The sequence below is a fragment of the Saccopteryx bilineata genome, chromosome X (assembly GCF_036850765.1).
Source record: "Saccopteryx bilineata isolate mSacBil1 chromosome X, mSacBil1_pri_phased_curated, whole genome shotgun sequence".
Taxonomy (NCBI): Eukaryota; Metazoa; Chordata; class Mammalia; order Chiroptera; family Emballonuridae; genus Saccopteryx; species Saccopteryx bilineata.
The window spans coordinates 142147663-142175267 of NC_089502.1; the positions used below are offsets into that span (position 1 = coordinate 142147663).

Here is a 27605-nt window from a genome sequence, read left to right on the forward strand (position 1 = left end):
TTAAAAAATAAAACTTAACGGGTCTGCTGTAAATGGAGCAAACAACAACAAAAAAAACTCTAGAAAAAGAGGATTGTAGATTTAAAGAATTAAATGGCAATAAACAACTACATGTCAATAATAACCTTAAATGTAAATGGATTAAATGATCCAATCAAAAGACACAGGATAGCTGACTGAATAAGAAAACAGAACCCTTACTGTCTAAAAGAGACTCTCCTCAGAACAAAAGATACACATAGATTGAGAGTGAGTGGATAAAAAAAAGTATTTCATACAAATGGAAAAAAAAGAGCTGGGGTAGCAATACTTATATTTGACGAAATAGACTTTAAAACAAAGGTTACATTAAGGGAAAAAGAATCACTACATAATGATAAAGGGAAAATCCAACAGAATGTAACTATTATAAATGTCTATGCACCTAAATATATAAAGCAGATTTTGATGGACATAAAGGGCGAGATCAACGGCAATATTATAATAGTAAGGAATTTTAATACCCCATTAATATCAATGGATAGATCCTCTAGATAGAAAATTAACAAAAAAAAAACAGCAGCCTTAAATGACACACTAGATCAACTGGATTTAATAGATATCTTCAGAACCTTTCACACTAAAGCAGAATATATCATACATTCCTTTCAAATGCTCATGGTACATTATAGGAAACAAAACAAGTCTCAACAAATTTAAGAAGACAAATCATATCAAGCATCTTCTTGGATCATAATGGAATGAAACTAGAAATCAACTACAATAGAAAAACTGAAATACATTCAAACACTTGGAGGCTAAATAATGAATTAACAACAAAATCAAAATAAATCAATATTTCCTTGAAACAAATGAAAATTAACATACAACAACTCAAAATTTAAGGGTCATGGCCAGTTGGCTCAAGAATAAAGCATCAGCACGGCGTGTGGAAATCCTGGGTTCAATTCCCAGCCAGAGAACAAGGGAGAAGCATCCATCTGCTTCTCTACCCTTCCTCCTCCCCTTATTCTTTCTCTCTCTCTTCCCCTCCTGAAGCCAAGGATCTACTGAAGTAAAGTTGGCCTGGTTACTGAGGATGGCTCCATGATCTCCACCTCAGGTGCTAGAATGGCTCTGGCCACAACGGGGTAAAGCCCCAGATGGACAGAGCATCAACCCGTGGTGGGCATGCCGGGTGGATCCTGGTCAGGCACATGCGGGAGTCTGTCTGACTGCCTCCCCACTTCTAACTCTGAAAAAATACAAAAAAAAAATGTATGCAACACAGCAAAAGTGGTACAGAGAGGGAAGTTCAGAGCATTGCAGGCACACCTTAAGAAGCAAGAAAAAGTTCAAATAAACAACCCATCATCTTAAAGACTAGAAAAATAACAACAAATGAAGCCCAGAGGAAGTAGAATGAAGAATATAATAAAGATCAGATACAAATAAATGACATAGAGGCTAAAAAAAAAATACAGAAGATGAATGAAACCAAGATCTGGTTCTTTGAAAAGGTAAACAAGAGTGATTAACCTTTAACAAGACTCATCAAGAAAAAAAGAGAAGATTCAAATAAAGTTAGAAATCAAAGTGGAGAAGTAACAATCGACATTACAGAAATACAAAGGATTTTAAGTAAATACCATGAAGAACTGTATGCCAAAAAATTGGACAACCTAGGCAAAATAGATAAATTCCTAAAACATATAATCTTTCAAAACTCAATTTGGAAGAATTAGAAAACCTAAACAGAACCATTACAACAAATGAAATTGAAACAGTTATCAAAAAACTCGCACCAAACAAAAGTCCTGGACTAATGGCTTAACAGGCAAATTTTACCAAATATTCAAAGAAGAGCTAATATCTACCCTTCTCAAGATATTTCAAAACATTCAAGAAGAGGAAAGACTTCAAAGCTCCTTTCATGACATGAGTGTAATTCTGATTCTAAAACCAGAAAAAGACAACACAAAGAAAGAAAATTATAGGCCGATATTCCTGATGAATCTAGATGCTAAAATTCTCAACAAAATATTAGCAAATTGGATTCAGCAATACATAAAAAATATCATACATCATGATCAAGTGGGATTTATTCTGGGGAGGCAAGGCTGGTACAATATTTTCAAATCAATCAATGTGGTTCATCACATTAACAAAAGGATAGGCCCTGGCCAGTTGGCTCAGTGGCAGAGCATCGGCCTGGCATGCAGGAGTCCCGGGTTCGATTCCCAGCCAGGACATACAGGAGAAGCGCGCATCTGCTTCTCCACCCCTCCCCCTCTCCTTCCTCTCTGTCTCTCTCTTCCCCTCCCGCAGCCAAGGCTCCACTGAAGCAAAGTTGGCCCGGGCAACTGAGGATGGTTCTGTGGCCTCTGCCTCAGGTGCTAGAATGGCTCTGGTTGCAACAGAGCAATGCCTCAGAGGGGCAGAGCATCGCCCCCTGGTGGGCATGTCAGGTGGATCCCAGTTGGGCACATGCGGGAGTCTGTCTGACTGCCTCCCCATTTTCAACTTCAGAAAAACACAAAAAAACAACAGCAACAAAAAAACCCCAAAAGAATAAAAATCACATGAAAATATCAATAGATGCAGAAAAAGCATTTGATAAAATCCAGCACCCATTCATGATCAAAACTCTAAACAAAGTGGAAATAGAGGAAACATCCTCAACGTAGTAAAAGCCATCTATGACAAATCCACAGCCAACATCATCCTCAATGGGCAAAAATTAAAAGCAATCCCCTTAAGGTCAGGAACAAGGCAGGGGTGCCCCCTTTCACCACTCTTATTCAATATAGTCCTGGAAGTCCTAGCCACAGCAATCAGACAAGAAGAAGAAATAAAAGCATCCAAATGGAAAAAAAGAACTAAAACTATTATTATTTGCTAATGATATGATACTGTACATAAAAAATCCTTAAAGTCTCAGTCAAAAAACTACTAGACCTGATAAATGATTTGGTAAAGTGGCAAGATATAAAATTAATATTCAGAAATCATTGGCAGTTTTATACACTGACAATAAACTGAAGGAGAAATAAAGGAAACAACCCCTTCACTACTGCAACAAAATAAAAGTACCTAGAAGTAAATTTAAACGAGGAAGTAAAAGACTTGTTCTCGGAAAATTATAAAACATTGATAAAAGAAATCAAGGATGATACAAACAAGTGGAACCATGTACCACGTTAATGGATAAGAATAAACATCACTAAAATATCTGTATTACTCAAAGCAATATATAAACTCAATGCAATTCCTATTAAAATATCAATAGTATACTTCAAAGATACAGAAAATATTCCAAAAATTTATATAGAACAAAAATTAAAAACACAAATAGCCTCAGCATCTTGAAAATAAAGAATCAAGTGGGAGATATCATATTTCCTGATATTAAGTTATAGTACAAGGCCATTATAATCAAAACAGCATGGTACTGGCATAAGAACAGGCATACAAATCAACAGAACAGAACACACAACCCAAAAATAAACCCACACTTTTATAGTCAATTGATATTTGACAAAGGAAGTAAGAGCATACAGTGGAGTAAAGACAGTCTCTTTAATAAATGGTGTTGGGAAAATTGGACAGGTATATGCAAAAAAATAAAATTAGACCACCAACTTACACCATTCACAAAAATAAACTCAAATTCGATAAAAGACTTAAAATGTTAAGTCAAGAAACCTTAAATATCTTGGAAGAAAATATGGGCAGTAAACCCTCCGGTATCTCTCATTGCAGTATTTTTGTCAATTTATTTCCACAAGCAAGTGAAATAAAGGACAAAATAAACAAATGGGAACTATATCAAACTAAAGAGCTTTTGCACAGCAAGACTCCATGAACAAAACAAAAAAACAACCCACACTAGAGAACATATTTGCCAATACATATGATAAAGGATTAATAACCAAAATTTATAGGCCCTGGCCAGTTGGCTCAGTGGTAGAGCGTCGGCCTGGAGTGTGGAAGTCCCAGGTTTGATTCCCGGCCAGGGCACACAGGAGAGGCGCCCATCTGCTTCTCCACCCCTCCCCCTCTCCTTCCTCTCTCTCTCTTCCCCTCCTGCAGCCAAGGCTCCACTGGAGCAAAGATGGCCCGGGCACTGGGGATGGCTCCTTGGCCTCTGCCTCAGGCGCCAGAGTAGCTCTGATCACAACAGAGCGATGCCCCAGAGGGGCAGAGCATCGCCCCCTGGTGGGCATGCTGGGTTGGCGCATGTGGGAGTCAGTCTGCCTCACCGTCTCCAGCTTCAGAAAAATACAAAAAAAAACCACCAAAAAACCCCAAAATTTATAAAGAACTTCCAAAACTCAACACCAGGAAAGTAAAAACTCCAATTAAAAAATGGGCAAAATCCATGCAAAAGAATGAAACTCTACTACAGTTTGTCCCCTTGTATTAAAATTAATTCAAAATGAATCAAAGACTTAAATATAAGACCTGAAACAATAAAGTACATAGAAGAAGACATAGGAACTAAATTCATGGACCTTGGTTTTAAATAGCATTTTATGAATTTGACTCCAAAGGCAAGAGAAGCGAAGGCAAAGATAAATGAATGGGATCACATCAGACTAAGAAGTTTTTGCTCAGCAAGAGAAACTGACAACAAAATAAACAGACAGCCAACTAAATGGGAAATGATATTTTCAAACAACAGCTTAGATAAGGGCCTAATATCCAAAATATACAAAGAACTCACAAAACTCAACAACAAACAAACAAACAATCCAATAAAAAAATGGGAAGAGGGCCTGGCCAGTTGGCTCAGCGGTAGAGCATCGGCCTGGCGTGCGGGGCACCCGGGTTTGATTCCCGGCCAGGGCACATAGGAGAAGCGCCCATCTGCTTCTCCACCCCTCCCCCTCTCCTTCCTCTCTGTCTCTCTCTTCCCCTCCCGCAGCCGAGGCTCCATTGGAGCAAAGATGGCCCGGGCGCTGGGGATGTCTCCTTGGCCTCTGCCCCAGGCGCTAGAGTGGCTCTGGTCCCGGCAGAGCGATGCCCCGGAGGGGCAGAGCATCGCCCCCTGGTGGGCGTGCCGGGTGGATCCCGGTCAGGCGCATGCGGGAGTCTGTCTGATTGTCTCTCTCTGTTTCCAGCTTCAGAGAAATAAAAAAAAAAAAAAAAAAAAAAAAGGGAAGAGGACATGAACAGACAATTCTCCAGGAAGAAATAGAAATGGCCAACAGATATATGAAAAAATGCTCATCTTCATTAGTTATTAGAGAAATGCAAATCAAAAATACAATGAGATACCACCTCACACCCGTTAAGATTAGCTGTTATCAACAAGACAGGTAATAGCAAGTGTTTAAGAAGCTGTGGAGAAAAAGGAACCCTCATTCACTGTTGGTGGGAATGTATAGTACAACCATTATGGAAGAAAGTATGGTGGTTCTTCAAAAAACTGAAAATAGAACTACCTTATGACCCAGTAATCCCTCTATTGGGTATATATCCCCCAAACTCAGAGACATTGATACGTAAAGAAACATGTAGCCCCATGTTCACTGCAGCATTGTTCACAGTGGTCAAGACATGGAAACAACCAAAGAGCCCTTCAATAGATGACTGGATAAAGATGTGCCACATATACACTAAGGAATACTACTCAGCCATAAGAAATGATGACATTGGATCATTTACAACAAAATGGTTGGATCTTGATAACATTATATGGAGTAAAATAAGTAAATCAGAAAAAACTAAGAACTGCATGATTCAATACATAGGTGGGAAATAAAAATGAGACTAAGAGACATGGACAAGAGTGTGGTGGTTGCTGGGGGGTGGGGGGAGAGGGAGGAGGAGGGGAAGGGTGAGGGTGAGGGGCACAAAAAAAACTGGATAGAAGGTGACGGAGGACAATCTGACTTTGGGTGATGGATACGCAACATAATTGAATGACAAGATAACCTGGACATGTTTTCTTTGAACATATGTACCCTGATTTATTGATGTCACCCCATTAAAATTAATAAAAATTTATTTTTAAAAATGGGCAAAAGAACTGAGTAGACACTTCTCCAAAGAGGACATACATGGCCAGCAAGCATATCAGAAAATGTCAACTTCATTAATTATCAGAGAAATGCAACTTAAAATCACAATGAGATACAGCCTCATACCTATGAGAATGGCGCTCATTAACAAAACAACACACAGTAAGTACTAACAAGGATGTGGAGAAAAGGGAACCCTCCTGTACTGCTGGTGGGAATATAGACTTGCGCAGCCACCGTGGAGAACAGTATGGAATTTCCTCAAAAAATTAAAAATGAGCCCTGGCTGGTTGGCTCAGTGGTAGAGCATCAGCCCAGCATGTGGAAATCCTGGGTTCAATTCCCAGCCAGGGCACACAGGAGTAGCGCTCATCTGCTTCTCCAACCTTCCCCCTGTCCTTTCTCTCTGTCTCTCTCTTCCCCTCCCAATGCCAAGGTTCTAGTGGAGCAAGTTGGCCCGGTCGCAGTAGATAGCTCCATGGCCTCTGCCTCAGGCACTAGAAATAGCTCTGGTCGCAGCGGAGCAACACCCCAGATGGGGCAAGCATCGCCCTCTGTGAGCATGCGGGTGGATCCTGGTCCGGCGCATGCGGGAGTCTGTCTGCTTCCTCCTGCTTCTCACTTCGGAAAAATATAAATAATAAAATAAGAAAAATTTAAAATGGAACCGCCTTTTGACCTAGCTATCCCACTTTTAGGAATAAATCTTAAGAATAACAAATCACTCATTCAAAAAATGGTATGCACCACCATGTTTATTGCAGCATTGTTTACAATAGCCAAGATTTGGGAACAGCCCAAGTGTCCATCAGTGGACAAGTGGATTAAAAAGCTGTGGTACATATACACAATGGAATATTACATGGCCATGAAAAAGAAGGAAATCTTTCCTTTTGTGATGACATGGATGGACCTGGAGATTATTATGATAAGTGAAATAAGCCAGGCAGAGAAAGATAAATAGCATATGACCTCACCTATACGTAGAATCTAATGAACAACGTGAACTGAGAAACAGAAGAGAGGCAGAGGCAGGGTCACAGAGAGCAGAGGGGCGGCTGTCAGAGGGAAGGGGGATGAGGAAATGAGATTAGAGAAGGTGAAGGGATTAGTGAATTTATATATACATTATACATAGATACAGATAACAGGGCGGCAAAGCCCAGAGGGAAGGGGAGAGAAGGGGCTATGGGGGACAATGGTGTGGGGGTGAGGCTACTGTATTGAGTGGCACACTTGAATTCATGTTAACATGGTAAATTACAATTAATAAAAAAAAATTTTAAGACAGAAAATAAAAAAATAAAAGACATAAAATAAGTGTATTACCTGTGCCTATACATTCTTTATATTTCATGCAAATACAAAACCTAAGAATTTTCCCAAATAAAATAAATGACCCTAAAATAAGCTAATGGAGATAAAAAGTAAAACAATTCTAAGGAAGATAATTCATACTAGGATTTTATTATACAACTATAGTTTTAAAAACAGCATATACAGATGGGCAATATACCATACCAATGAAACCAAAATTGAGAAACCAAAAATATACCTCAGCACACCTTTAAAATTTTGAGAAGATTGTATAACATAAGTTAATATTAATATTACCATTTTTAATATTATCTAATAAAAGGAAGCACACAGCCTGACCAGGTGGTGGCTCAGTGGACGGAGCATTAGACTAGGACGCAGAGGACCCAGGTTCGAGACCCCGAGGTTACCAGCTTGAGCACGAGCTAATCTGGTTTGAGCAAGGCTCACCAGCTTGAGCCCAAGGTCGCTGGCTTGAGCAAGGGGTTACTCAGTCTGTAGTAGCCCCCTGGTCAATGCACATATGAGAAATCAATCAATGAACAAACTAAGGTACTGAGCAACAAGAACTGATGTATCTCATCTCTCTCCCTTCCTGTCTGTCTGTCTCTATCTGTCCCTCTCTGATTCTGTCTCTGCCACAAAAAAAAAAAAAGCACACATAGTGTGCAGAGGGTCTATTTCTGACCCTGAATCACAAGAAACAATACATTTTACACCATGCTACAATATATACATAATATGTTTGTGTATAAAAAATATAGAATATAATTTTTAAAAAGAAAAATTAAAGCTGAGTAATTTTAAATAATTTTAACAGAACCACAGTATTAAACTACTTTCAAATCTAATAAATTTTGCAAATCTCTTTAATGCCTAGCTTAAAAGTATGATAGCTGGATGCCCCTCGTTCATTTTCGCTTCCTCATTCAATTTTGTGAAACGTATCACATAAACTCTTGGCAAAACTCAACTGTACAAGTACACTCATAGAAGAATGAAAGTTAAAGTAAAATTTTTAGTATGGTTATAAAATGTTTTCCCTTCACAGACACCATAAAAGTACCCGAGTTCTCAAGGGATTCCTGAACCACATTTTAAGAACCACTAATCTATATCCAAATGTAACATGATCTATCTCAAAATCCTATTACTGAGAAACACACACAAAATGACACATCTAATGTGATAGCTTTCCCATAAAGATAGAACACAAACAGATTTTTGGGGTACACAAACCTGACACTTGTTGTTCTGTGGGAAAAAGGAATTGAGACGAGTGAAGGAATCCCTTTAACTGCATCTGCAGAATTTCATTTTCTTTAAAAAAAAAAAAGGTACAAATCAAATATGAATTAAATGTCATAATATCTAGGAGTTACTTTTCAGTAATTTTAAAACATTTCATAATTTAAGTGTTACTATAGTAATATACTATTTTTCAAAAGCCTTCAAGGCTTCATAGATACTTTGATATGTACATCTCCTTTATTAAAATTTCAGTATGAGAAAAGAATCAATGAACTAAGGTGCCGCAACGAAGAATGCTTCTCATCTCTTTCCCTTCCTGTCTGTCCGTCTCTCCCTCACTCCTCTCTTACTCAAAAAAAAAAAAAAAAATTCTTTTCAGTGAAGCAGGTTATAACCTAGTAATTCTTCCTGTTACGCTATAATAGCCTGTATTTCGTAATTCATCGTTTTGAAAAAAGTTCGGTAAGAATAATGGGCTCCTCACATTTGCTATCAGTTGAGGTTTATGGACGTTATTCCTCAGCTTATATTTTTATCTGGAGCCTTCATAACACTATATAGTGTATATCCTTTTAATCAAAAATACAGTATTTGTTTAGGTATTTGATTTTGAAATCAAGAAGCAGCAGTTGTTTTAGGAAATTTATGAAGAAACAGATTGTCAAAAACTATTAGGGGCACCTACAATGTGTCAGATAAATTTACTGCAGTTTGAGGAGTATGCAGAGTCAAGAAGAATCAGGGTAGAGGAAGTTCAGAAGGTGACTGGAAATGCCAGATGAAACATTTAGACAGTGAGGCCAGAAAGGATTGGAGAAAAAAAGGAAAGGATTGACCTAAAAGAAGTGCCCATATTTAAATCATGAAAAGAACACCCAAAGCAGACAGAAAAGTCATAGTTTTGAAACAAAGTACTTTTATTACATAGTTTTCAATATAGAAAATAATGAATTTAGAAATAAGTGAGGTAAAAAGACATAAAACATTAAAAGAAAGACAAAACAGACTGGATTCTAATTAGATAAGCCATGAATATTTACAAGGAGAGAGAACTGAGTCACTGGGCATCACACTGACAGTACAACTAAGTTTGGAAGGAAGGCATTTATTGCAGCAAAAAAAAAAAAGCCTAGGTAGAAAAAGGAAAAGCACAAAATTAAAGAGATCAAATGTTTATATCAGATGGCCATTTACCTTTCTCAATTAGTAAAATAGTAACCTATGAGCTAGAAAAACTTCAAATAACTGGGTGGAGTTTAAGAAACTTAAGAGTTGTAATTGCCAGTTTGCAAAAGTTACAAATACATTATTAGTGAAAATTCAAATGCACAGTGTCAGAGAGCAAGCATTTACAAAAAGCATGCTTTTAAAGGGAAAGTTGCATCTATTTTAAAAATACACAAATTAAAAACACCTCATTATCCAAGATAGTTGGATAATAAAAGTCTGCCTATCAGTTTTCCAGATCAAGGTCTGCCCTTAAAACAAACAAACAAAATGATATATTTAAATATTATTGATGGAAATTCTTTAAATTAAACTTACCTGTCTTATACATTGAGTCTAATTTAGTCTTAATGCTCAACACCCATTGCTGTTGTACTGGAACATTTGCTGCTGTACTGCGTACAGCATATAATTCTATCTTCTTTAGAGTTTTTTCCCAACTGTCAACACATAAAGTCACTATTCTACAGTTCCTTTATTCTTAATACCTCAACCACTAAACTCAATAGCAACTGACTTTAAAATGTTCTCCACAATACAATTTCTTAAACTTTTCTAATCATAATCCCTCATGACAAAAAAAGAAGGTCTCAGGGAGCATCACTGCTTAGGTTACTGTCCAGGAAACCAGAGCCTTGCATAATCTCAGGAAGCAAGAATTCCTCCTGCTTTTTGGAACTTCTGCATTTAGGACATTTATTATCTTTAAAGTTTGGCTTACTAAAGAGTAAAAAGATTATTTTCATAAGAGAGTCATTCATTTTCACCAGGGAAAAGTAGGTTTGCAGAAGGCCATTGTCTTTTTAGGAATTACTCTCTGTAACCTACTTTTCAAACTGGCTTTTTAAATTATCCCTGTAATCTTTAACCATGGTAAATAAATTTTTCTTCTCTATGGGAAAAAATGCTTTTGAGCAAGTGTATTTAGTGTTTGAATTTAGGACAAAAAAAGAGCAACTAAGGAGATAGGAATCACTTTAAAAACAACTAATACTGAGTGAAATAAGTAAATCAGAAAAACCAAAACAACTATGATTCCACACACAGGTGGGATACAAAACTGAGACTCGTGGACATAGACAAGAATGCAGTGGTTGCCAATGTGAGGGTGATGTAGGGGGGAAAGTGAGGAAGTTGAGGGAAGGATATAAAGAGGGACAAATATAGGGTGAGGGAGGATAATATGACTTTAAGTGGCAGGTATACAACATAATTGTCCAAATGATGTGTCAATGTTTACCCGAAATCTATGTACTCGTTGATAAATGTCACCAAAATGTTAAATTTAATTTTCTAAGTTAAAAGAAAAGGAACAACATTGTTATTTTTCTAGTAATCAACAACTGATGAACACAATAGACATTGTCATTACCTGTCAACTTTGAAAAATTTCCAATTAGAACCTTCTAAATGAACCTGAGGTACAACTCAAGTGTTCCACCACTCTGGTACTTCCATCATTCCCGTTTTGTAAACAAATTTCTACTACTCCCCTCCCTACCTTTATTCCAACTAAACTAATTAATTCTTGTGTTCTAAAGAATCTTTACCCTTATAATACACTTTCTCCACTCCGACTTCCTTGGAACAAGGAGCCCTACCATGCCTTTCAGTTACATCCCCAAATTCCAACATACCTCAGGAACCCTTCCGAACGTTCTAAACTGCACTGACTTGATGTACATTTCAAGAACCTTGTCAATCGTAGCACACTGCATCAGTCACTTTGGCGTCAGTTTACCAGGAAAGAGTAGTACGCAATCTGAAAACACTCTACTGGAATTGTACTTTAACATTTTCCAAATAAGGTAAAAAACCTAAATAGTATCGGGGTTCATTAATCGGTAAACAATGTACATTTTGTTGTACTTAAAAAACAAAAACATTTTCCACATTTCATTAAAGGGTCACTAACTCAAACATAAGTTCTCAATAAAGTTTTCCAGTTAAGAAAGTGTTCAAATAGTCCTCCGCTTTCGAGCCTGCAAAATGCAACTTCACCCCTGTATTATCAGCCGTGGTGTTAACTTTTTTACATTAAATTCAATAATTATTATTTAGAGACTTCGAGAGGCAACTTTTGGAAAACCGTATGGAGGACGCCGTAATAGCCATGAATCCCTGTGCTGAAGTAAAGATACAATTAGGGTGGAGGCGGGGTCCCATTTGCCTTGGTTCGCCCCGGTTCTTGGGCTGCCACAAGCTCGAACCCAGCTCGCTTGACCACAGTGCAAAGGAAAGGCACGGTGCTCGAAGTGCTACCCCAGCTCAGCTAAAACGCAAGGAAAGGAACAGCCGGTCATCGGTCTGCAAATAGCAGGGAATAAAAGTAGCGCCGTCGCCGATGGCCCGGGACCATCAACGATACGACCGCAATGACAGCCGGGGAGCGAGCACCACTCTCTGCGCGCACGCGCTGCCCTGCGGGGTTTCCGGAGCCAGTCACCGGAGACGTAGCCAGCGTACGGGGCTCTCCGAACCCCCACCCCTTCACCGGCTGCAACGGCATTTTATCTTCCTATAGCCTTCAAGATGGCAGTTCCTCTTCCTGCAGGCAATCCCACAGGAGGCGCGGAGCGTCCGCCATCTTGTCCCCCGTCCTTTCCTAGCCATCCCAGGCCGATATTTACGTAGCGAATACCTGCCCGCCCTGCAGCCTTGCCTTCCTCGGCAGGCCTTGCCACTGAGCAGTGCCCCAGGCCTGGCGCGACGCCGACCCGATATCTCTCGCATCCTTCCGGGCCGCCCGGTAACCCTCACTCAACCCCCACCCGTTTACTGAGCAAGGCTTCGCTGCCGCTCGAGTCAGTCGGGCTCCTTCCTGGGCCTAAATACGGCCTAACTCTGTCGCTGACTGCTTCGCCGCCCGGACTAATGCGGAAGGGCGCCTCGCGGGCCGCCAACCAGACAGCTGTAGGCACGCTAGGTCCCGCGGCCATGGCGGCGCCTGGAACTTACCAAACCCTGGGACCAGTGGTCCTCGTAGGTGGCGGGTGCGGAAGGCGAGCTTTTCTCTGGAGCACTGGGCCACCTCCGGCTGGTGGGGTGAACGAAGGAGGAGGGGGGAGGGGCCGAGGTCGGAGCTAACAGAAAACAGTTCAGCTCCCCAGTACGGATCCCCCGTCAGCAAGTCACGTCACCCCCTAGGAAGAGACCCAGGAAAATGCGGAAGGGTATATGGGCCCTTTCCGTGCTCTATCTTCTACAATACTTGTAGAATCGGGACTCGGAGTCTAGTATCTAAGCTGCAACGGGGTTTCCGTCGCCTAGAATTTCTATCAGTACGTTCGTTACTCCGTCCTGCGCGCTCAGAACGTGCACCCCGGCCACCGCAGCGTATAGCCCGCGCGGGACAGTTAATGCCTGCCTGCTCCTTACCGTTGGGCAGTATCCTGGGCATTTTCCCCGGATGTCCTCCGAGACCTAACTCGCGCTTTTTAAGTGAAGCGCCCGCTTGGGATGCCTAAAGGCCTCTAGACCCCTGCCCGCTGTAACTGTGTTACTTTCATCCCCAGGAGTGGAAAAGGAGATAAACTTAGCAACATCTGCTGTCCCCTTCTTTTAAAAGAAAAAAATATTTGAAATAAAATGAAAATAGCCTTGCCAATCTGAATGGATATATAGGCAGAAGGAGGAATTTTAGAGTAACTACCAAACCGTTCAGTTTTAAAATACTCTCAAAGAACCTACATGATCTGAATATGGAAAATGACTACATTTAGCTTGGTTTCACGCATTTCAATGTAAGAATTTTCATATGTAGTTATATTCTCTGTAGTTTGTATTTCACGATTTGGGTCCCAATGAAATATGTTTTATATTGTTATAAGACAAGGAAACAAACGTTTTGTCACACAAGTAGCCAAATTAAGGAGTCTTGAACACCACCAACCAGGAGTGGATTCACATCCTAAAGAATTTGCAGTGGCGAATGAACTTAGGGGTTTGCTTTTAAAGGCAAAAAAAAGCGAGTGGTGGGGTGAGCAACTAGCCAAAGCAGTTTTACATAAGCGAAACAGGCTTTTGGTTATTGTTGGAACAGTCTCAGAGAGTGCTCAGCGAAGCATTTTACCAAAAGCAAAAGAATGTGCTCGGTTATCTTGGCCTTTTACAGGAGTTGTTAAGGCAGCATCCTGAGGGCTTTCCGGAATCTAGACATTAGTGAACACTTATGGCTTTTACAGAACTCTTGTCATTTACTCATCTGCAAATCTTGCAAATATATGATGTTTCTACATTTCAACATTTTTGTTTCATAAATAGTGAAGTTTTGTAATTTCTATATTTAATGTAGACAGAATTGGGTATGGATTTGTCTGTTTAACAGCTGCTTAAACAAGTCCTTTAAAATTTAAAGAGGCATTAGAGACGGGAAAATGAATTTGATTCAACAGGCAACATTTATTAACTTCAAAAAATGGTATTTGGCATATCCATTATTTTGCATTTCTGTGCTATCTTTGAATTGTGAATTTGGGACTTGAATTGTGTGCTTTCCTCTATGTTAGGATGTGACATGCTATACTTTAATATGAAACAAAATAACAAATAATAAAAGTAAAAAATTCATATGAAACAAATTAATAAGTAAACGATAAAAGAATAAGAAAGTTATAGAGCCAGTAACATACTTGTGAGAAAATAAAATGTAGGGGTAAAGTTAGTTTTTCATGTGTGTTTAAACACAGTCGCAATGTTTGAGCAATTCTAAATGTCACTACAAAATGTTGTTCTTGCTACATATCTAATGTAGCACAGTATTTTGCAGACACAAATATCCCTAAACAGGATGAGCTGTTGGAATCCAACCCTGAAAAGTAGCCAACAGCAAAGAAGAAACCAACATGGAATTAACCAAATAGTGTGGGTAAAAAGGCTAAGCCTTCTTTACCCAAACAAAGCTTTGGATGTGAATCCCTCCATCCTTACCTGTTAGAGCAGTGGTTCGCAAACTTTTTGAAGTTGGGGCGCATTTAAAATCCTACAAATAATTGTAGGTGCACTATATACAAACTTCTGAGAAATATGTTATAATAAGTCAAATATTAAAGAAAAAATATAAAGTCCAAGCATACTTTTATGGTAATTAAATGGAATAAATACGACAAAATTACATTTATTCTGACATTAAAAAACATTTTTATGTTACATTTTTTGAGTTATACTTTTCAGAATTTGTAAAAAAAAAGGGGGGGTGTTAAAATATAAAAACCACAAAAACATTATCTTTTTATATATATAGATACATTCTTAGTAAGATTTAGTAAATTCAGCAGGTCCTGATGTGAATGTGTTAAGTTTTTTCATTCTTGTGTTTATGAGAAACATGAGCCTGATGTATCCTAACGATTTCTTCAATGTTTGGGCATATATTTGAAAGGCAAACTCTCATTTTCTGTCAGTACATTGGAGAATTCCTCTCTTTACTCTCAATTGTGTTGAGTGCAGAAAACTCCCACCATCCCACTATACATATCATCTTAACTTTACACCAAACAAAGGATAGAAGAAACACCTCCAGTCTTTCTGGGGGAAATGGGGGGTAGTGTAAACAATCTAGCACCACAGCTTCACAGCCTTTTGCAACCTAATGAGGCAAGTGCGGTGGGGGGTTGGGCAGACTGTCAGCTTATAGGCAATTCCCCATACCTCTGTCCCCCCAAAATCTAAACTCTAAAACCCTGTTGGTTTTTTGGTCCCCAACAGGCATATATTTCTCTGAAATACCATAAGGCACACCTGGAAATCTTCTAGGGTGCAGCAGTGCACACTTTGAGAACCACTTGTGCTTGACATATGAAGGAGACACAGGGGTGCCCTGATTAGGAATCGATCCAGTGGATTGGTGGGTAAAAGAGTTAACCACCCTGGTGTGGTATGAAGATTATAGATCCATTATCTTAGTCGAATTTGCTTATGCTCATGATAATTTCCACCTTAGTAAATAATTTTCCTATTTTTCCAATCCCCAAATGTAAAAATGTTGAAAATCACTATGCTAGAGAAAATAAAAGTACTTAACAACAACCACATCCCAAGTAACAAACCCCTGAGCTCAGTAATTTGTATTCTTGAAAATTTCAGAATGGAACTTGTTCTTATATATCAAAATCCTTAGAAAAGAGGGAAAGGGTTGCATTTTCTCAATCCATTGAGATTTTGCTTGCTGGCAATTCTCAGTATAGCTCATATAAACCAATAAAGGGGGGGGGAGCAAGGAAAATAAGAACATATATCTGAAAAAGTCTGGATGATAATTTTCTTGATAAAGCCTTAGCTTTGATTTATTTTTTCAAGTGATTTAATTTTGTTCCAAAAATTACAAAAGACAGCATGTCTATTGTTTACATAGTTATATCTGTAATATATGATAGAATATATTACACAGAAAGATAAATAAGACAAATGCTAGCTTAAATTATGATTAACATTACTTCAAAGTAGTAATAAGCATTGTTTAAATATATTTCAAAGTCCTCTGTTTAAGGTTATAATATTGTATTTTGTTTTATTTATTTATTTTTATTTAAATGAGAGAAGGGGAGATACACTCGGTGCCCCATCCAGGATCCATCTGGGGCCAATGCTCTGTCCATCTATGAGACGATGCTTGCAACACTGCTATTTTTAGCACCTGAGACAGAGGCTCCATGGAGCCATCCTCACTGCCCAGTGCCAATGTGCTCAAATCAATCAAATCATGGCTGCAGGAAGGGAAGAGACAGAAAGGAGAGGGCAAATAAGAGGGATAGAGAGGCAGATGGTCACTTCTTCTGTGTGCCCTAACTGGGAATCAAACCTGGGGCAGCCACATGTTGGGTTGATACTCTACTTAACACTGAGTCAACCAGCCAGGGCCTATAATATAATTTTAAGGATAGGGTTTCACATTATCCATTCAAATGTAAGCACCACAGTCATGAAACCAAACACAAAAGCAGGTTCAACTGCCTTCTGCAACAAAACTCAGAATTGTGAAAAATGGCTGGTGTAAAAGGGAAGAAGTTTGTTCAGGGTTCATGACCTGGGAGAATAGTAGACTCCTATCTCAAGAACCATTTCTCTTTCCTACCTCAAGCACAAGGTTTTTATGGGGATAAGGAGTGGACAGTTTTTTCTTTAAACAATTTGCCTTGCTACCTTTCTGTATTCTCGGACCCTGTCTATTTATCTTTTTTAGCTTTTGGTGCACTAAGGTCCTATCTATTAATGTTTCTAACTTTTGACACATTAGATGTAAGAACCCCCCCCCCCCGTGCTATCTTGGTCAATGGTAGAGACTTCCCAATGCTCCCTGTCTGTTGAAGGTAAAAATTCCCTCCTTCAAAACTCTAGACCCTTGTAATCTTATAAGAGTAAATGAATGAAGGTCTCATCTTCTGTAGTTTCTTCATTTTTGTCAAGGGCATAGTCCCCATGTCCTGAGATTCTTGCTATCTACCAAAGGAAGATTGTGGGGTTAAGAATAGACAGAAGCCTTTAAGTGAGGGAGAAGGATTGCTGTTTTTGGATGGCAGCATAGGTGATATCAAGAGAATGGCAGTGCTGAACCGTGAAGCTGGTGGACTGTTTCATATATCAGGGGGCAAAGTTGCAGATGGGCTTCCAAATGAGACCTTTTGTGCAAACAATCAAGTAGTATTTAGTAGGGACTTGTTTGCAGGCCTATGTGACTTTCATATCTTTTTTTGGGGGGTGTTTTAATAAATAAATTTTTATTTAAATGGGGTGACATCAATAAATCAGGGTACATATATTCAAAGAAAACTTTTCCAGGTTATTTTGTCATTTAGTTCTGTTGCATACCCATCACCGAAAGAGAGATCGTCCTCCGTCACCCTATATCCAGTTTTCATTGTACCCCTCTCCCTCCCCCCCTCCACCCCTCCCCCACCCCCCATAACCACCACGCTCCTGTCCATGTATCTTAGTCTCACTTTTATGTCCCACCAATGTATGGAATCCTGCAGTTCTTGTTTTTTTCTGATTCGCTTATTTCACTCCGCATAATGTTATCAAGATTCCACCAATCTGCTATAAGTGATCCGATGTCATCATTTCTTCTAGCTGACTAGTATACCATGATGTATATGTGCCCCATCTTCTTTATCCAGCCTTCTATTTTTTTTTACAGTGATTAAAGCCTTTAAGCAAACTCTTGACCCATACACCAAGAATTCATAAAAGAGTAGTGTCCTTAACATGTTCACCAAGTCCAAGTTGGCCCCATCACCATGCCAAATCCCTGAAAAATGCAACCCAACCACAGTTCAGTCTGTTAGGAGCTGTCACAGGGAGCAGGAGTCCAGGAAAAGTCCACATCCAGGAAAAGTCCAATGGCACTGGAATTGTTGTCACCATTCTATACTTTGCAGCTCATGTCCAAGTCCCAGTGACCGCTGCTTCTAGCTGGTAATGATTCAGGTAGACTGGAAGCCATTTGAAGCATGCGTGGATATGGAGCTTCTGTTCTCCTCTGCCTGGAGAGATGAGACCAGGTAGCTTTTCCCTGGAGCTCTGCGACTGTGGCATGGTAAAGAGAACCTTGGGATACACTAAGCTGGGTGGCAAAGGTAGATTCATAATAGAAGTTGGCAAAAGGGGGAAAGAGAGCTCTAAATTAGGAGTAGGTCCCAGCCTGAAATATGAGTGGGGCATTGAAATAGGAGGGATAAAGGAAACACTATATATTAAGCAAAGCAGCAGAACATAGGACTATCAATACCCACAACAGAGATCTTTGAGGGAAGAATGAAAAACCTGACTATTTAGGCAAAACATAGTTAAGTGGCCTTGTGCAAATGAGATCAGTTTACCTGCTTCTTGGAAGAAATACCTTAGGCTTGTCCACAGTGTCATAGATGGGGCCGATGGCCCTGGGCACCTTCAGCCTTCAGTGGCAAACCCCAGCTTTCTGGGCGAGGTTAGGTCATAGGTGGCTGGAGCAGGGCTGGAAGAGACTGAACCCTCCCTTAGAGGAGTGAGGGGGAAGCCTACCTTCCAGTGTCCCTGTTTCCTCACAGTAGAGGCATGTAAGCCTGGCAGGCTTTAGCTCAATGACCTTCCTTTCCACTATTGAAGCAGGACCCAGATGGCATCCTAGGAGACCCCTTTGGGGTGTTGGAGCCTTTAAAGGTGTATCCTAAAAGCTGCTAGTTCCCCTGATCTCTATTGGGCTTTTTTCTGCCTCTAGGTATCTTAAAAGCCATGCTCAGAAGATCTCGCTGAGGGGTTTGAGGATCCCCATCTGCCTATATAAATCTTTTCCATATATCTGGAGCTATTTGGAAAAAGACAAAACAGTGTATTAGCTGGATCTAATAAAGAAGGTAGTAGTTTGCAGGCGAAAAAGATTTGGTATCTCCTGTTCATCAGCATGCAAAAGAGATGTAAAAAAAAAAATTTTTTTAAAGTAAAAAGCATGATATGGTAGACCCGTAGGAGTTCCAGGATATGACTACCTCCTTTTAAATTGTTTTTTTTTTTTAATTGACCTTAAAATGTTTGCTGAGTACACTTTAATAATACCTTAACTTTAAAGATTGTAAGCATGACAAAATACAGTAAATGCTTTTGCTCCATATGCAGGAGCATTTTCAGTTAAGCCAGTTTAGGAAATCCAATAATAGAACAATGCATACAGAACATGAGCTATAGCATGCTTAGCAGCCTCTCCTGTTCTGACAGAGGTTACTATAGATCTGGAATATGAAGCCACTGTAATGTGGACATACGACTGTTTGCCAAATGAAGGTATATGAGTAGCATCCATCTGCCAAAGTTGTCCTGGTAGGGGTCCTTGAGGGTTAACTCCAAATGAAGGGCAGTATAGGACCCCTTGGACAGGATTTCCCAATCTGTTGTGCTGCTTCCCGAGAAAGTTGAAACTGTTTACACTGGGCTGCAGCCTTCTGGTGACGAATAGTATGAGATTGACTTGCTTAGTCAGTCATGGTTGCTCCATATAATTTTCTTTTGGGTAGCTTGATCAACAAGGGCATTCCTAGGCCCTGGCTGGTTGGCTCAGCAGTAGAGCATTGGCCTGGTGTACAGGATTCCTGGGCCAGAGCCCACAGAAGAAGCGCCCATCTACTTCTCCAACTCTCCCCCTCTTCCTCCTCTCCGTCTCTCTCCTCCCCTCCCACAGCCAAGGCTCCACCGGAGCAAAGCCAACCGGGCACTAAGGATGGCCCTATGGCCTCTGCCTCAGTTGTCAGAATGGCTCTGGTTGCAACAGAGCAACACCCCAGATGGGCAGAGCATTCCCCCCTGGTAGGCATGCCAGGTGGATCCCGGTCAGGCGCATGCAGGAGTCTGTCTGACTGGCTCCCTGTTTCCATCTTCAGGAAAATACAAAAAATAAATAAATAAAAGAAAAAATACAACAAAAAACAAACAAACAAACAAAAAGAAAAGAGTAAAAAAAAAAAAGACCATTCCTTTGTGTTAAAGCTCCAGGGAGCATGGAGTGAGCTTGAGTATGTCCCATGAAACATGGAGCTCTATGTTGACATATAAGTCTTTGAAGAAGGAGGAACTGCTGAAATAGTTCATCAGTATTTGTCCCTAAGACAGCAGTCTTTATAGTGGAAGCACCATAAGTAAATATTTGCTGTCTGTCTATAGATTAAAGGGGGAATATGGCAAATACTGAAAAGCCATGCTCTTTGTGCCCCTCCCCTCCCCCAATCCCCCTCCCTTTCTTCCCCCCACCCTGTAACCCCAACCCTGTTGTCTATGTCTCTGAGTCTCATCTTTATGTCCCACCTATGTATGGAATCATATAGTTCTTAGTTTTTTCTGATTTACTTCTTTCACTCAGTATAATGTTATCAAGGCCCATCCATGTTGTTGTAAAAGATCCTATGTCATCATTTCTTATGGCTGAGTAGTATTCCATAGTATATATATACCAAAGCTTTTTAATCCACTCGTCCTCTGATGGACACTTGGGCTGTTTCCAGATCTTTGCTATTGTGAACAATGCTGCCATAAACATGGGGGTGCATTTCTTCTTTTCAAACAGTGCTATGGTGTTCTTGGGGTATATTCCTAACAGCGGTATAGCTGGGTCAAAAGGCAGTTCGATTTTTAATTTCTTGAGGAATCTCCATACTGTTTTCCACAATGGCTGCACCAGTCTGCATTCCCACCAGCAGTGCAGGAGGGTTCCCTTTTCTCCACATCCTCGCCAGCACTTATTCTATGTTGTTTTATTGATGAGCGCCATTCTGACTGGTGTGAGATGTTATCTCATTGTGGTTTTAATTTGCATTTCTCTAATCATTAGTGATGTTGAACATTTTTTCATATGCCTTTTGGCAATCTGTGTGTCCTCTTTGCAGAAGTGTCTATTCATTTCTTTTGCCCATTTTTGGATTGGATTGTTTGTCTTTCTGGTATTAAGTTTTACAAGTTCTTTATAAATTTTGGTTATTAACCCCTTATCAGATGCAATGTCAAATATGTTCTCCCATTGTGTAGTTTGTCTTTTTATTCTGTTCTTATTGTCTTTAGCTGTGCAGAAGCTTTTTAGTTTGATAAAGCCCCATTTGTTTATCCTGTCTTTTATTTCACTTCCCTGTGGAGACAAATCAGCAAATATATTGCTGCGACAGATGTCAGAAAGCTTACTGTCTATGTTTTCTTCTAAGATGCTTATGGTTTCACGGCTTACATTTAAGTCTTTTATCCATTTTGAGTTTATTTTTGTGAGTGGTGTAAGTTGGTAGTCTAGTTTCATTTTTTTGCAGGTAGCTGTCCAATTTTCCCAACACCATTTGTTGAAGAGGCTGTCTTTACTCTATTGTATTTCCTTACCTCCTTTGTCAAATATCAGTTGTCCATAGAGCTGTGGGTTTATTTCTGGGTTCTCTGTTCTGTTCCATTGATCTATGAGCCTGTTCTTATGCCAGTACCATGCTGTTTTGAGTACAATGGCCTTATAATATAACTTGATATTCGGAAGTGTGATCCCTCCTGCTTTATTCTTCCTTTTCAAGATTGCTGAGGCTATTAGTGTTCTCTTTTGGTTCCATATAAATTTTTGGAATATGTGTTCTATATCTTTGAAGTATGTCATTGGTATTTAATTGCATTGAATTTATAAATTACTTTGGGTAATATAGACATTTTAATGATGTTTATTCTTCCTAACCATGAGCACAGTATATGCCTCCACTTATTCGTATCTTCCCTGATTTCTTTTATCAATGTTTTATAATTTTCTGAGTACAAGTCTTTAATCTCCTTGGTTAGATTTATTCCTAGGTACTTTATTTTTTTGGTTGCAATGGTAAAGGGGATTGATTCCTTGATTTCTCTTTCTGACAGTTCATTATTAGTGTATAAAAATACCTCTGATTTCTGAGTATTGATTTTATATCCTGCCACATTGCTGAATTCATTGATCAGGTCTAGTAGTTTTTTGACTGAGACTTTAGGGTTTTCTATGTACAATATCATATCATCTGCAAATAATGATAGTTTTACTTCTTCTTTTCCAATTTGGATGCCTTTTATTTCTTCTTCTTGTCTGATTGCTGTGGCTAGGACTTCCAGGACTATGTTGAATAATATTGGTGACAGGGGGCACCCCTGCCTTGTTCCTGATCTTAAGGGGATTGCTTTATAATTTTTGACCATTGAGTATAATGTTGGTTGTGGGTTTCTCACAGATGGCCTTTATCATGTTGAGGTATGTTTCCTGTATTCCCACTTTGCTGAGAGTTTTGATCATGAATGGGTGCTGGATTTTATCAAATGCTTTTTCTGCATCTATTGAAATTATCATGTGGTTTTTCTCCTTTCTTTTGTTTATGTGATGAATCACATTGATTGATTTGCGAATATTGTACCAGCCTTGCCTCCCAAGAATAAATCCCACTTGATCATGGTGTATGATTTTTTTCATATATTGCTGGATCCGGTTTGCTAATATTTTGTTGAGGATTTTTGCATCTAAGTTCATCAGGGATTATTGGCCTATAATTTTTTTTGTGTGTGTTGTCTTTGCCTGGTTTTGGAATCAGAATTATGCTCACCTCATAAAAGGAGTTTGGAAGTCTTCCTTCCTCTTGAATTTTTTGAAATAGCTTGAGAAGGATAGGAGTTAGTTCTTCTTTGAATATTTGGTAGAATTCACTTGTGAAGCTATCAGGTCCAGGACTTTCCTTTTTTGGGAGTTTTTTTATAGCTGTTTTGATCTCATTTGGTATAATCAGTCTGTTTAGGTTTTCTGATTCTTCCAGATTGATTTTTGGAAGATTATATGATTCAAGGAATTTGTCCATTTTATCTAGGTTGTCTAGTTTTTTGGCATACAGTTCTTCATAGTATTTTCTTACAATATTTTGTATTTCTGTTGTGTCAGTTATTTCTCCACTCTCATTTCTAATTTTTTTTTAGTCCTCTCTCTTTTTTTCTTGGTGAGTCTCGTTAAAGGTTCATCAATCTTGTTTACCTTTTCAAAGAATCAGCTCCTGGTTTCATTGATCCTCTGTATTGTTTCTTTAGCCTTTGTGTCATTTATTTCTGCTCTGATCTTTATTATTTCCTTCCTTTCAGTAGCTCTGGGCTTTACTTGCTTTTCTTTTTCTAGTTCTTTTAGATGCAGGGTTAAGTTGTTTATTTGAGCTTTTTCTAGCTTCTTGAGGTATGCCTGTAATGCTATAAACTTCCCCCTCAGGACTGCTTTTGCTGTGTCCCATAAATTTTGAGTTGATGTATGCTCATTATCATTTGTTTCTAGGAATTTTTTAATTTCTTCTTTGATCTCAATGTTAACCCATTCGTTATTTAATAACATGCTATTTAGTTTCCAAGTGTTTAAATGTTTTTAAATTTTTTAATTGTAGTTGATTTCTAGTTTAATGCCATTGTGATCAGAGAAAGTGCTCGATATGATTTCAATCTTCTTAAATTTGTTGAGACCACTTTTGTGCCCTAACATGTGGTCTATTCTAGAGAATGTACCAGGAGCGCTTGAAAAGAATGTATATGCTGCTGTTTTAGGGTGAAAGGTTTTGAAGATATCTATTAAATCGAGTTGATCTAATATGTCCTTTAAGTCTGCTTTTTTTTGTTAATTTTCTTTGTTGAGGATCTATCTAATGATGTTAATGGGGTATTGAAATCCCCTACTATTATAGTATTGCTGTTGATCTCGCCCTTTAAGTCCATCAAAGTCTGCTTTATATATTTAGGTGCTCCTATATTAGGTGTGTAGATATTTATAATGGTTATATCTTCCTTTTGGATTGCTCCCTTTATCATTATGTAGTGTCCTTCTTTATCTCTAACTATGGTCTTTGTTTTAAAGTCTATTTTGTCTTATATAGGTATTACTACCCCAGCTTTTTTTTCATTTCCATTTGCATGAAATATTTTTTTTTCCATCCTTTTATCTTCAGTCTGTGTGCATCTTTTGATTTAAGATGTGTCTCTTGTAGACAGCATATGTATGGGTCCTGTTTTCTTATCCACACAGCTACCCTATGTCTCTTGATTGGATCATTTAATCCATTAACATTTAAGGTTATTACTGATATGTAATTGTTTATTGACATTTTTTTTCTTTAAAACCGTATTCTTCTTTTGTTGTATTCTTTTTTTTCCTTTGATCTGTTTACAACAGGTCCCTTAGCATTTCTTGCAGCCTTGGTTTGGTTGCAGTGAATTCCTTGAGGTTTTTTTGTCTGTAAAGCTTTTTATTTCTCCTTCAATTTTAAATGATAGCCTTGCTGGTTAAAAAAGTCTTGGTTGTAGGTTCTTGTTCTGCATTACTTTGAATATTTCTTGCCATTCCCTTCTGGCCTCAAGTGTTTCTGTTGAGAAGTCAGAAGTCATCCTTATGGGGGCTCCTTTGTAGGTGATAGTCTTTTTTTCTCTAGCAGCTTTTAATATTTTTTCTTTATCACTTAGCTTTGGTATTTTAATTATGATGTGTCTTGGTGTTGGTTTCTTTGGGTTTCTTCTTAATGGAGTTCTCTGTGCTTCCTGAACATGTGAAATGTTTTCCTGCCTTAATTGGGGGAAGTTTTCTGCTATGATTTGATTGAACAAAGTCTCTATCCCTTGTTCTTTCTCTTCTTCTTCAGGAACCCCTATGATGCGGATGTTGTTTCTCTTTATGTTGTCACAGAGCTCTCTTAGAGTTTCCTCATACTTTTTGAGTCTTTTTTCTTTTTTCTGCTCTGCTTCCGTGCCTTTATTTATCGTGTCCTCTAACTCGCTGATTCGATTCTCTGCTTCATCCATCCTGCTTTTAATTCCTTCCATTGTATTCTTTATTTCAGATATTGTATTTGTCATTTCTGACTGATTGTTTTTTATTATTTCAATGTCCTTTTTTATATTTGTTATCTCTTTATTTAGGTTTTCATAATGGCCATCTATGGTTGTTCTAATATCTTTGAGCATCCTAACAATCGTTATTTTAAACTCTGCATCTGGTAATTTGGTTATATCTGATTCACTTAGGTCCTTTTCTGGGGATTTCTCTTGGTTTATTTGTGTTGTATTTTTCTGCCTCCACATTTTCTCTTCACGGGAGTGGCTGTGATCATGCGCTCGGGTGTACAGCGTTGGTGGCCTTGGCCTTTGCCCCGCCCCCATGTGTGACGTTATGCTCGGTCCTGAGGGCACTGGCGAGCACCTTTGCTCAGCTGCGGGTCTCTGTCTGTTTCTGGGCTTTCGCCCTGCCCTTGCAGGAGGAGCCCACTCGAGGAATGGCTGCTAGCCTTGGCTCTACCACTGGGCAGGAATGCGTGCCCAAGCTCAGCTCAGTAGCGGAACTCCACCTCTTCTGGGCTTTTGGCTCCACCACTGCGGGAGGAGTCTGCTACCAAGTCAGACTGCAAGCCTGGGTTGCACGGGCGGGGCAAAGCTGTGCTCCTCTGCCGTTGCCCTGGGGCTTTTCTCCACCCTTTCTGGGGTTCCCGCCCTTCTCCCGCAGGCTAGATTACAGGCTGCCGGCAGCTGAGTTTGACTGCTTTTGCATGCCCCCTTCCCCCAGCCAGGCAAGATTGAACTCACACCTGAGCCCAGTGGTGGCCAGCTGGCTTCCGCCCCTGCCAGCAGAACCGCGCTTTTGTCTCCCGCTGCCGCCGGCCCTCCGGCGAGCCCTCAGCCGCGTGGGTGGGGCGTTGCAGCTCGGACCCTAAGACTCACTGCTGTAGACCCAAAAGCTCCCTCCTTCTATACAACTCTGCTCTGAGTGCTGCGGGGGAGCTTGTTTGGCTGCTGTCCTGCTTCCCTTTGCTGGTATTGCTGTTTCCGGGGGAAATATTCATTTCAGCTTTGGGTAGTGACTCATCTCAGGGGTTAGGGTGGCTATCTCCCAAAATGTTTCTCCCTGTGCCTCCTAGATTACACTCTCTTCCTGTTACTCTGGTCCTCTCCTCTCTCCCTCCGTCCCCAGGAGCCCCGGGTGAGTGTTTGTGAGAGAGATGTTCTGCGCGGTTCCTTTAAGAAGGATCCTGGGTCTGAGAAATCAGACTCTTTCTCACAAACAGTATCCTGACTTGTTTTCAGCTAAATACTGTCCTTACGCCTCTTCTGGGCTCTGGGGCTGCAGGCTGGGGCTTTGTTCCTGGGGCTCAGGACCCTTCCCCCTCTGCTAAACTCACTTTCCGCCACACGAGTCTCTCCCTGCTGCCGTTCACTCCGGGGAGCTGGGCAGCCCTCTCCGCGTTTCCGTTTTTCCTACCAGCCTCGGTGTGGCTTCTTCAGTGTTCCTTGATTGAAGAGACCTCTTAGTTTAGTCCAAAGTTGGTTTTTCCAGATGATAGTTCTAAAAATTTGTTTGTATTCCACTTTGGTTCTGGGAGGTAGATGTTGGTACATCCGCCTACTCCAGCGCCATCTTGTCTTTTCCAACTTTCATATCTTAGGAAGAGGAAGGGGAGAGGTAGCCAGAGGATCTGTCCTTGATAATCCTATTACTTATTATTCTTGCTGGAGCTGCAAATTCATTTCAAGGAACCAATAAGAAGCAAGGTCTACACCTGTGGTTTGTTATTTTTTTAAACTTTTCTGTCTGCCCTTGTTCCCTCAGTCCTAAACACTGAGGTCACAAGCTGGAGCATAAGACCCCAAACATTACAGGCCCCTTCTCCTATGCATTCTTCTGGTTTCTCCTCCTTCACCTGTCCTATCTTCCAGGACATTTCTGAAGTGAATGACAGTTCATTGTTACTTTGAATGCTGTAAGAAAGTTTAAATCCAGAGATTTTTCTTTGAGTAGAGGTTTTCTACCTCACTTGCTTTCTCCATTCTAGGGGGAATGGCTTCCCATCCAGAAAGGATGTCTACAGTACTAATAATGTAAAAATATATTTTTAAAGAAATCTCAGCCCAACAATGACACGTAGAGAAAACAATGCATAAGTTTTCTTTCTTTCTTTTTAAAGTGAGAGGAGGGGTAATAGTGAAACAGACTCCCCCATGCACCCAAACCGGGGTCAACTCAGCAACCCCTGTTTGGGGCCAATACTCATATTAACCGAGGTTACACTCAATGCCTAAGACTGAGGCTAAGACCAGTCAAGCCACTGACTGCGGGAAGGAAAGAGAGAGAGAAGGAGTAGAGGGAAGGGAAGAGAAGCAGATGGTGGCTTTTCATGTGTTCCCTGAGTGGGGATCAAACCCTGACATCTGCACTCTGGGCTGATGAAGTTTTCAATCCCAAAGCTGGCATTCCAGAGACTGAAGGAACCCTGTTTAGTAATTGTCTGGTCACTCTAGTAAATGACACTGCAACTGAACTTTTCTTGTTTACTTTTGTATTTAGCACTAAATATATAG

General features: G+C 39.8%; 1 protein-coding gene across 2 annotated transcripts in view; it reads right to left on the reverse strand.

The window, feature by feature from the left end:
* LOC136317431 (zinc finger X-chromosomal protein-like) overlaps window positions 1-12889 on the reverse strand; it is a 103510-nt gene extending 90621 nt beyond the window's left edge. Inside the window, exon 1 of one of the 2 annotated variants that reach the window (XM_066250123.1) lies at window positions 12759-12889. The gene's annotated coding sequence lies outside the window, so the exon portion shown is untranslated. The remainder of the gene's footprint in view (window positions 1-12758) is intronic. The other variant, XM_066250120.1, reaches the window with a different exon arrangement.
* Window positions 12890-27605: the final 14716 nt, after the last annotated feature.